Below are 9948 nucleotides of genomic sequence, written 5' to 3'. Positions count from 1 at the left end.
ATTCAAGGAATGTCGTTTCTATTCATGTTTTTACTATTCACGTGCACTATTCACGTGCACTATTCACGTTTTTACTATTCACGTGCACTATCCACGTTGTTTTTTACTGTTAGCATGCATAAATTCACAGTGTCACTATTCACATGTATATAACGCGCGTTCTTACAAAAATAAACAAGTGCTACTTGTAAATAAAGGAATTCACGTTTTCTAGCTAGAGTCCTCTAAGGCAGTCTAAGGGTTAGCATGCAAATCATGTTCGGATAGGAATGCTAAAGCCTAGAGTTCGAATCAAATAAAAGTGAGAAATTACTTACCTCGTTGCAGCGTGTCCTGCTCAAATGCGTCGTAGGGTCGTGGAAGGTATCCACTCGGTCCAGGTTTACGTAAACCTCGTCCATGCCTCTAGTGCCATCCCATTCATCTAAATCCATCCCGAGAATAATCCAAATTGAAGTCTAGTGAGAGAAAGAAGAGAGAGAAGGTGTGGGGTTGAAATGAAACCCCACCACCTTATATAGAAAAAGGGAATGTCATTCCCGTAAATAGTGAAAAAAGTACGATTTGACATAAAGGTAAAAAGTAAATAATTAATTACTAGGTGCACAGACCTCCGATTTGCAGCCCGTTTCAGTCTGCATTTCTCCCAGACAACGACCAACATTGCCAAGATATGAACTCCAGACAACAGCCAATTTTTACAGAACAATGACACCAGTCAAAATACAGACAACAGTCGACAGAAAAATAATCATTAGTCTATATCATTCCAGACCAAAACACGTCCCCATTAAACCTCCGAGACACTAGCTCTAGACAATGGTGTTTTAAAAGAATTCAGAATCGTTAGAAAGAACTTTTCTGCCTTTGAGCCATCTTACCTACGGTTCACGACCGAGGTAGCTTTTTAGCCATCTTACCTACGGTTCACGACCGAGGTAGCTTTTTAGCCATCTTACCTACGGTTCACGACCGAGGTAGCTTTTTAGCCATCTTACCTACGGTTCACGATCGAGGTAGCTCTTTAGCCATTTTACCTACGGTTCACGACCGAGGTAGCTTTTTAGCCATCTTACCTACGGTTCACGACCGAGGTAGCTTTTTAGCCATCTTACCTACGGTTCACGATCGAGGTAGATTTTTAGCCATCTTACCTACAGTTCACGACCGAGGTAGCTTTTTAGCCATCTTACTTACGGTTCACGACCGAGGTAGCTTTTTAGCCATCTTACCTACGGTTCACGACCGAGGTAGCTTTTTAGCCATCTTACCTACGGTTCACGACCGAGGTAGCTCTTTAGCCATCTTACCTACGGTTCACGACCGAGGTAGCTCTTTAGCCATCTTACCTACGGTTCACGACCGAGGTAGCTCTTTAGCCATCTTACCTACGGTTCACGACCGAGGTAGCTTTTAGCCATTTTACCTACGGTTCACGATCGAGGTAGCTTTTTAGCCATCTTACCTATGGTCCATGACCGAGGTTGCTTTTGAGCCATTCTTACCCATAGTCAACGTACGCTAGATTCCGAGAAAAGAACATTCATCGACGGCCACTCCGAAGATGACGATGGAAGGAATCAGAGGACGACACCGGAACGCGCAGCGCAAAGGTCAGGTATGCTCCCTCCTACTCTTTACGTGTCTTTTACTTTTATATGTTTTACATTGCATGTGTTATGTTAGCAAAAAACGTTTTCGAAACACACACATCACTGTCAAAATAGAAAAGTAGGGGCAACTGTAGACACCGAGTCGGAGGACCTGTGACGAAAACCTGAAAACAAGACGGTTGAAGCGATTGATTCCGGAAGTTTTGAAAAAATATATAAAGAATAATAAGCGAAGGAAAATCGGTGGCACGGGACGTGCGCTCGGCGTCCGTCGGACGCACCTTGAGTGGCACGCTCTCGACGTCCGAGCAATGCCTGGGTCCGGTGGCACGGTGCGCGCTCTCGTGGGCCGCTGAGCGCATGCGCCCGATAGCGCGAAGCGCGCGTTCGGCGGCCGCGGGGTGCGCACGCCCGACGGCGCGAGGCACGCCCCGAGGGTCGTCGGGCGGGCGCCCAACCACGTCGGGCGAACGCCCAACGACCGTTGGGCGAACGCCCGACGAAGGTTGGGCGCGGGCGCCCAACCTTGCGTTGGGCGGCCGCCCAACAAGGTTGGGCGGTAGCCCAACACAAGGTTGGGCGGCCGCCCAACCCCAATGGGCGACGCCCAATTTCCTTTGGGCGTCGCCCATTGGTCCGGGGACCCGTTTGTCTATAAAAGGCACGGATCCCCATGCAAAAGGGGGGGATTTTTGGGGAGAGAGCTTTCTCACTCTAAACAATTTTAGAGAGAGAGAGTGAATTTTTTTGAGAAAAATATTTTTTTTTCTCAAAAATTCCAAATTTCCTAAAGTTCAATTTTTACTAAATTTCCATTAAAAACGGAAGATCGTGGTTCGTGGAATCGATCGGCTTCGACTGTCAGATACCGAATTTAAGGTATTATCCGAGGACTAGACTCTCTTTTATTTTATTTTATTTATCTTCTTCTCCTATTTATTTTTATGTTATAGTTTTTATTTATTTAGTTATTTATTTATGTTGTCACATTTTATTTAATTAGCGTATTTATTTTCCATTTCGTGTTGAATAAAATTCGGTTTTGTTTTAAAATAAAAAACCTCGTTTTGATATCCCAATACGAACCGTGATCCGATAAAAAGGTAGTTCGGGTATCGAAAACGTTGTAATTACAAGTTTTAATTTAAAAGAAATTTCCAAATAATGATTTGAAATAAAAAACGTCGTTTAGGAACTTCCGTTTTCGACTATGATCCATTTTTGGTAGTTCGGAAATCCAAAACGATTGAATTAGATTTAATTTAAAGCTTTCGAATAAATCTGGAAAATATTGGAGTGCTGCTGTAATTTGTCATTTCTGTCACTAAATGCTGTTTACCGACGGATTTCCCGTCGGTAAATCTGCCAAAACGTAAAAGATGCCATTTCAGTCCCTTTTTCTTAACTTTTAAGCTTTTAATCCTTAATATATATATATATATATGTATAGTTATGTAATATATGTTTTTCAAATTATTTTGGACCTTTAGCATATATAATTATTTGATAATATTTGTATACCATTTTTTATACTATTTTCTAAATCTAAGTATAATTATGTATATGTATTTCCTTTTTATTAATTTAGGCTATGTTTTAAATGATAGTTATTTGATATTTTGAGAAATAATTGATAGATATTAGTATATGTTATTTTTGGTATTTAAAACTATATTAGTTATGTATATATATATAGTGTTGGGATATTTGGGTTATTTTGTTGATTATTGAATGAAATTATTTTTGGGTAAATGTTATTTTCTTATTCATAAGATTTACTTATTATTTTTACATTTTTTTTGTATAAATGTGTTGTACCTATTATTTTCATATACATATAGTTTCTTTTGTGTTAACTCTTATTTTCATACATTCTTTTTTTATTTAAACGTATATATATATATGTCTAAATTATTTTCTTTATTCTTTTGGCCCATTCATGGGTCCATGTTCCAAATGAGTATTATTTGAGTGTGAATATTAGTTTAAATGGGTTTATTAATGTAATTATAATAGGTAGAGAGTCCATTAAATAAGTGGGGAAAATAAATCACAAAAAGAGAGTTTTTCAACTTAATCATTTAAACTAATGAATTTTTAGAGATTCCTAATGTAAATAAATAGAGTTGTTTTTTTTTTTTTTGCAATAGTTCAAATCGTTTTCAAAACACCACGTTTTAAAACCTTAATCTGTTCCAAAGGCGGATTAAGCGAACATTGTAATTAAAATCATTTTCTTTGTGAATAATAGAATTTTTGAATCATTTTCTTAAAGGATTTGTACAAAATAAAATTGACTTGTATGTTTAACCACGTTTTCCCATTAAAAGGTTTTTATCTCAAACGTTTTCAAATACTCGAGTCGTTCCAACGGCGATTCGGGTAAACCTCATCAAACGGGGTTTTAAAACGCACCTAAATCGTTCCAACGGCGATTAAGGTGCGAACCATGTAAATAAACTCGTTTTGGGGGAATAAGTTAGTGTAGAATAAACACACAACATGACCTTTAAATGCGGTTGTAAATAAATCACTTCTTTCTCCCCCCTCTCTGTGTATGTATAACGTAAATGGATGATTCTTTACTAATATGGCTTTTCAATAATATATGCTCAAAACGGTTTCTAAAAAGAGAAAGAAAAGGGTTTCAAATGAATTTTAAACTTAAAGAAGTATACGATTAGTCCGTTATCGCCTAACATGCTGAGTAGGAGGCCGGTGGTTCATAACCGGGCGATGTCGGGGTGCCTAGTAGCCTTTCTCCAGAAAGGAGCTAGCCTTCTCGGCTCGTACCTAAGTTTTCCGAACCCACACCGGTCTCCCGTAAGGGATCGGTGTTCATTTTCCCATTCGTGGGTGGCGACTCTTCCATATCTCCGAGCTCCGGTCCTGCCGAGCAGCTTGATTCCACGATTGGTTGCTTTCGGCGTCAATCACCGCTTACGTCGCCATGAGGTTGTCCACCCCCCGGTCCGCCCGGGAGATTAGGCCCCGGCACCTCGTCTAAGAATAGTGAGTCATCTTCTTTGTCAAATCAATATTTTGAATGAATTTATATTCAAATAAATGAAATTAATCAACTAGATACATACAATCTAAGAAAAAGTATATTCGATTTCAAGCCCCCCAAATTATATATACTAAATCAACTGGATACGTACAACCTAAGAAAAATTGAAATTATGAAAACCCCCAAAATTTATCAAAAACCCCAAATTATATATACCAATAGAAATTTAACTTAAAATCCTATATGTTAGTAAAATAGTCAAGGAAATCAAGCCTCCGATTGCATGTAATAATTGAAATCAAAATAGAAAAATCACCTCAATACGTCCGTGTTAGATCTCCTCGCTGCCTCAAGCCAGAATAACTTACATGAGATAGCCGCGCACTGTAACCGCAACCCCTGCCAACAGTTCTACCATCAGCTTACCCAAAGAAAAAAGAACAAACAAAATAAGGAAGCTCAGATTAGGGTGGTCAGAGAAAGAAAAAAGTATTAGAGAGGATTAACGAAGAGGGTGGCGGGAGATTGACGAAGAAGTAAAAAAGGAGGCGTGAAACAGAGAAAAGGGAAAAGGAGAGAACGTGTGAAAAATGATATAATTTTGTCCCTAAAAATTTAAACCTAAAATTTATAAATTTTAATATATATTTATTATATATTTTTGTCCTCAATTGGAAGTAAGAAAGAAAAGGAGACTATTAATAAATTAGTCTCTAATTAAAATTGGAAAAGTATATTTTGTTGGGCTTATGGAGACTAATATATATAGGCCCAACTGAAGCGATGGGCCCAACTGCAGCGATCCAAAATTTTTTTTTGGGCGATTAGGGTTTCAGACGGTTAGGGTTTCAGGAGTATAAATGTAACCTCTTTCTCTGTAATTCGTATCTCATTCATTATAGTAAATATCCTGGCTTGGTAGTGCCCCCAGACGTAGTTATTCATATTGAGTGGCGAACTGGGTAAACAATTCTTGTGTGTTTGCTTATTTTCGTTTATCGTAATTTCAATTATTCCTAACAACTGGTATCAGAGCGAGGGTAATTACGATGGGAGACGGAAAAACCCCTGTGGAGAAATTCGATGGTTCAGATTTCGGTTTCTGGAAGATGCAGATCGAGGATTACCTGTACGGTAAAGATCTGTACCAGCCTCTGGGTGAGCAGCCGGAGGATATGTATGATGAAGAGTGGAAGCTGTTGGACAGAAAAGCGATGAGCGTTATTTGCCTGTCGCTGTCCAGAAACGTGGCGCATCACACGGTGAAAGCAAAGACCACGAAGGAGATGTTGGAGATCTTGAGTTCGTTATACGAGAAGCCTTCCGTGGCAAACAAAGTTCATCTGATGCGGCGACTGTTTAATCTGCAGATGACGGAGAATATAGCAGTGGCGACGCACCTGAATGATTTTAATATGACAATCACTCAATTAAGTTCTGTAGATATTGATTTCGACGAAGAGGTATTAGCCCTAATTCTGTTATCTTCTTTACCAGAGAGTTGGAGCGGCACGGTTACTGCCCTAAGTGCTTCAGCAGGGAAAGAAAAACTTAGGTTTGATGATGTCAGAGACTTGATTATAAGCGAGGAGATTCGCAGGAAAGAGTCAGGTTCCACATCAGAATCAGCCTTGAATGCAGAGAATCGAGACAGGTCAGATCACAGGTCAAAGCAGAATCGTGGCAGGTCTAAGTCCAAAGGGAGAGGGAAACCTGTGAAGGACAAGAGCCACATCAAGTGTTGGAATTGTAATGAGAATGGTCATTACAAGAGTGGATGTAAGGCACCGCAGAAGGAGAAGTCAGTGAATTCAACCAGCGAGGATTTTGGTGATGCGTTGATTCTGAGTAACTCAACTGCAGAAACAGCAGCAGAAGCCCTGGTATTGAGTGTAAGAAGTCCTCTGGAGTCTTGGGTATTAGACTCAGGAGCTTCATTTCATTCATGTAGTAGTGCAGATTTGATGGAAACTATACCCATGGGAAATTCGGAAAGGTTTATCTTGCTGATGATGAGCCTTTGGAGATTGTAGGGAAGGGAGATGTTTCGATCAAATCCCTGAATGGATCTGTGATAAAGCTGTCTGGAGTAAAGCATGTTCCTGGCCTAAAGAGAAATCTGTTGTCAATCGGGCAAATGGATGATGAAGGTTATTGTGTAATCTTTGCAAGTGGTGCTTGGAAAATGACCAAAGGAGCCATGGTGGTTGCCCGTGGTGAGAAGGTTGGATCGTTGTACTTAACAGACAACGTTTTCAATAGCATTGATGTCGTGAGGGAGAATGTCAATGCAGATTTGTGGCACTGTCGTCTTGGTCACATGAGTGAAAAAGGGGATGAAAGTGTTGTATTCAAAGGGTCTGTTGCCGGGTCTGAAATCTGCTGATCTTGGGCTATGTGAGGATTGCATCTTTGGGAAGCAGAAAAGGGTCAGTTTCTCTAAGGGTGGCAGAACTTTGAAGAAAGAGAAGTTGGAGTTAGTTCACAGCGATCTATAGGGTCCTGCACCTGTGAAATCTCTTGGTGGAGCTTTGTATTACATGACCCTCATTGACGACTCCACCAGGAAAGTGTGGATCTATTTTCTAAGAAAGAAATTTGATACTTTTGATTCCTTTCGAAAATGGAAGGCCCTGGTTGAGAATGAGACAGGTTTGAAGGTAAAGTGCTTGAGGTCTGACAATGGTGGAGAGTATGAGCTTAGAGAATTCAAGGAATTCTGTGCTGAGAATGGAATTCGCATGGAGAAGACTCTGAAAGGAACTCCTCAGGAGAACGGAGTTGCAAAATGAATGAACAGAACTCTCTATGAGCGTGCTAGAAGCATGAGGCTGAAGTGCAGACTTCCCAAGACGTTCTGGGCAGAAGCAGTTAACACTGCAGCATTCTTGATCAACAGAGGGCCTTCAAGTCCCTTGGAGAGTGGCATTCCTGAAGAGGCTTAGAGTGGCAAACAGGTAAATCTATCCTTTCTACGAGTATTTGGATGTGATTCATATGTTCATATTGATCCCCTTGAGAGAAGTAAGTTAGATGCAAAGTCTATTAAGTGCACGTTTATTGGATACGGTGGTGATGATTTCGGATATCGGTTCAGGGACAGTCAGAACAGGAAGATTATTCGCAGTCGGGATGTTGTTTTCAATGAGCAGATAATGTACAAGGATAGTCTGGGCGCATCTGATACTGGTGATGCAGGACCAGAGGTCGTGGAACTAGACATCACGAATTCTGGTGGGAGCAAGGAGGTAGTTGTGGAGGAGACAGTTGTGGAGGAGGTAGAAGAACCCCAAACTCCACCGGTTACACTGCGTAGATCCACTAGAGAGCGTAGAGCACCTGACAGGTACACGCCTACAAGCAACTACATGCTGTTGACAGATAGTGGTGAACCAGAAAGCTACTTGGAAGCATCTCGTGGAGAGGATGCGAGCAAGTGGAGGCTTCCAATAGATGATGAGATGGATTCCTTGATGACCAATGGCACCTGGGAACTTGTTGAGCTTCCAAAGGGTAAGAAGGCTCTACAAAACAGGTGGATTTTCAGAATCAAAGAAGAGGCTGATGGTAGCAAACGCTACAAGGCAAGGCTGGTCGTGAAAGGCTTTCAGCAGAGGTATGGCATAGATTATACTGACGTTTTTACTCCAGTGGTGAAGCTGACTACTATTCGTTTAGTGTTGAGTATGGTAGTTGCAGAAGATTTGGAGCTGCAGCAAATGGATGTAAAAACGACATTTCTTCATGGGGACTTAGATGAAGATATCTATATGAAGCAACCTCAGGGCTATGAGTCTGATAACACTGAGCTTGTGTGCAAGTTGAACAAGAGCTTGTATGGTCTGAAACAAGCTCCAAGACAGTGGTACAAGAAATTTGACGGATTCATGCACGAAATTGAGTTCGTGAGGAGTGAAGCTGATCATTGTTGTTACTTCAGGAAATTGAATGAAGGCTACATAATTTTACTGTTATATGTTGATGATATGCTGATTGCAGGGTCGAGTGCTCGAGAAGTGAGAAAACTGAAGAAGCAGTTATCTGAGCGGTTTGCTATGAAAGATCTCGGAGAAGCTAAGCAGATTCTGGGCATGAGGATTGAAAGAGATAGGAAGGCTGGAAAGTTGTATCTCTCACAAGCTGAGTATATCAAGAAGGTATTTATTAGATTCGGCATGCAAGATGCCAAGCCAGCTACGGTTCCTTTGGGTAGCCATTTCAAGCTATCTAAACATGACTCACCCAAGAGCAGAGAAGAGCGAGTCCAGATGGAGAGAACTCCGTATGCCTCAGCAATTGGCAGCTTGATGTATGCAATGGTGTGCACAAGGCTGGATATTGCACATGCTGTGGGAGTTGTTAGTCGTTTCATGGGAGACCCTGGTAAGAAGCATTGGGAAGCAGTAAAGTGGATTTTGAGATACCTAAAGGGAACCACTGAACATGCCCTATGTTTTGAGGGTAAGAAAGTTATGTTGACAGGATATGTGGATGCAGATTTGGCATCTAGTGACCTCGACAAGAGAAGAAGTACAACCGGATATGTCTTCACATTGGGTGGTACTGCTGTCTCTTGGGCTTCAAAGCTGTAGAAGGTGGTGGCTTTGTCTACTGCAGAAGCTGAGTACGTTGAAGTGACTGAGGCTAGTAAGGAGATGGTATGGTTGCAGAATTTCTTGCGTGAGTTGGGAAAGGAGCAGAAGGATCCTATTCTGTACAGCGACAATCAGAGTGCCATTCATTTGGCAAAGAATCCCGCCTTTCACTCAAGAACAAAGCACATAGAGTTGAAGTATCACTACATACGACATCTTTTGGACAGGAAGATATTGCAGTTGATGAAGATTCCAAGCACAGAGAATCCTGTAGACATGTTGACTAAGGTTGTAACCTTAGAGAAGCTGAAGCTATGTATGGCTTCAGCTGGCCTTGGTAATTAAGTTAAAGGCATGGCACTACCATCAGAGGACGGATTTAGTCTCCAGGTGGGAGATTGTTGGGCTTATGGAGACTAATATATATAGGCCCAACTGAAGCGATCCAAATTTTTTTTTTGGCGATTAGGGTTTCAGACGGTTAGGGTTTCAGGAGTATAAATGTAACCTCTTTCTCTGTAATCCGTATCTCATTCATTATAGTAAATATTCTGGCTTGGTAGTGCCCCCAGACGTAGTCATTCATATTGAGTGGCGAACTGGGTAAACAATTCTTGTGTGTTTGCTTATTTTCGTTTATCGTAATTTCAATTATTCCTAACATATTTAAGGACAATATATTTAAATTGTCCTTAATTTTTGTCCCAAATAGTCATTTATTTTGTAGTGT

The sequence above is a fragment of the Euphorbia lathyris genome, chromosome 2 (assembly GCF_963576675.1).
Source record: "Euphorbia lathyris chromosome 2, ddEupLath1.1, whole genome shotgun sequence".
Classification (NCBI taxonomy): Eukaryota; Viridiplantae; Streptophyta; class Magnoliopsida; order Malpighiales; family Euphorbiaceae; genus Euphorbia; species Euphorbia lathyris.
The sequence above is the reverse complement of the archived record's forward strand: the minus strand, read 5'-3'. Positions refer to the sequence as shown.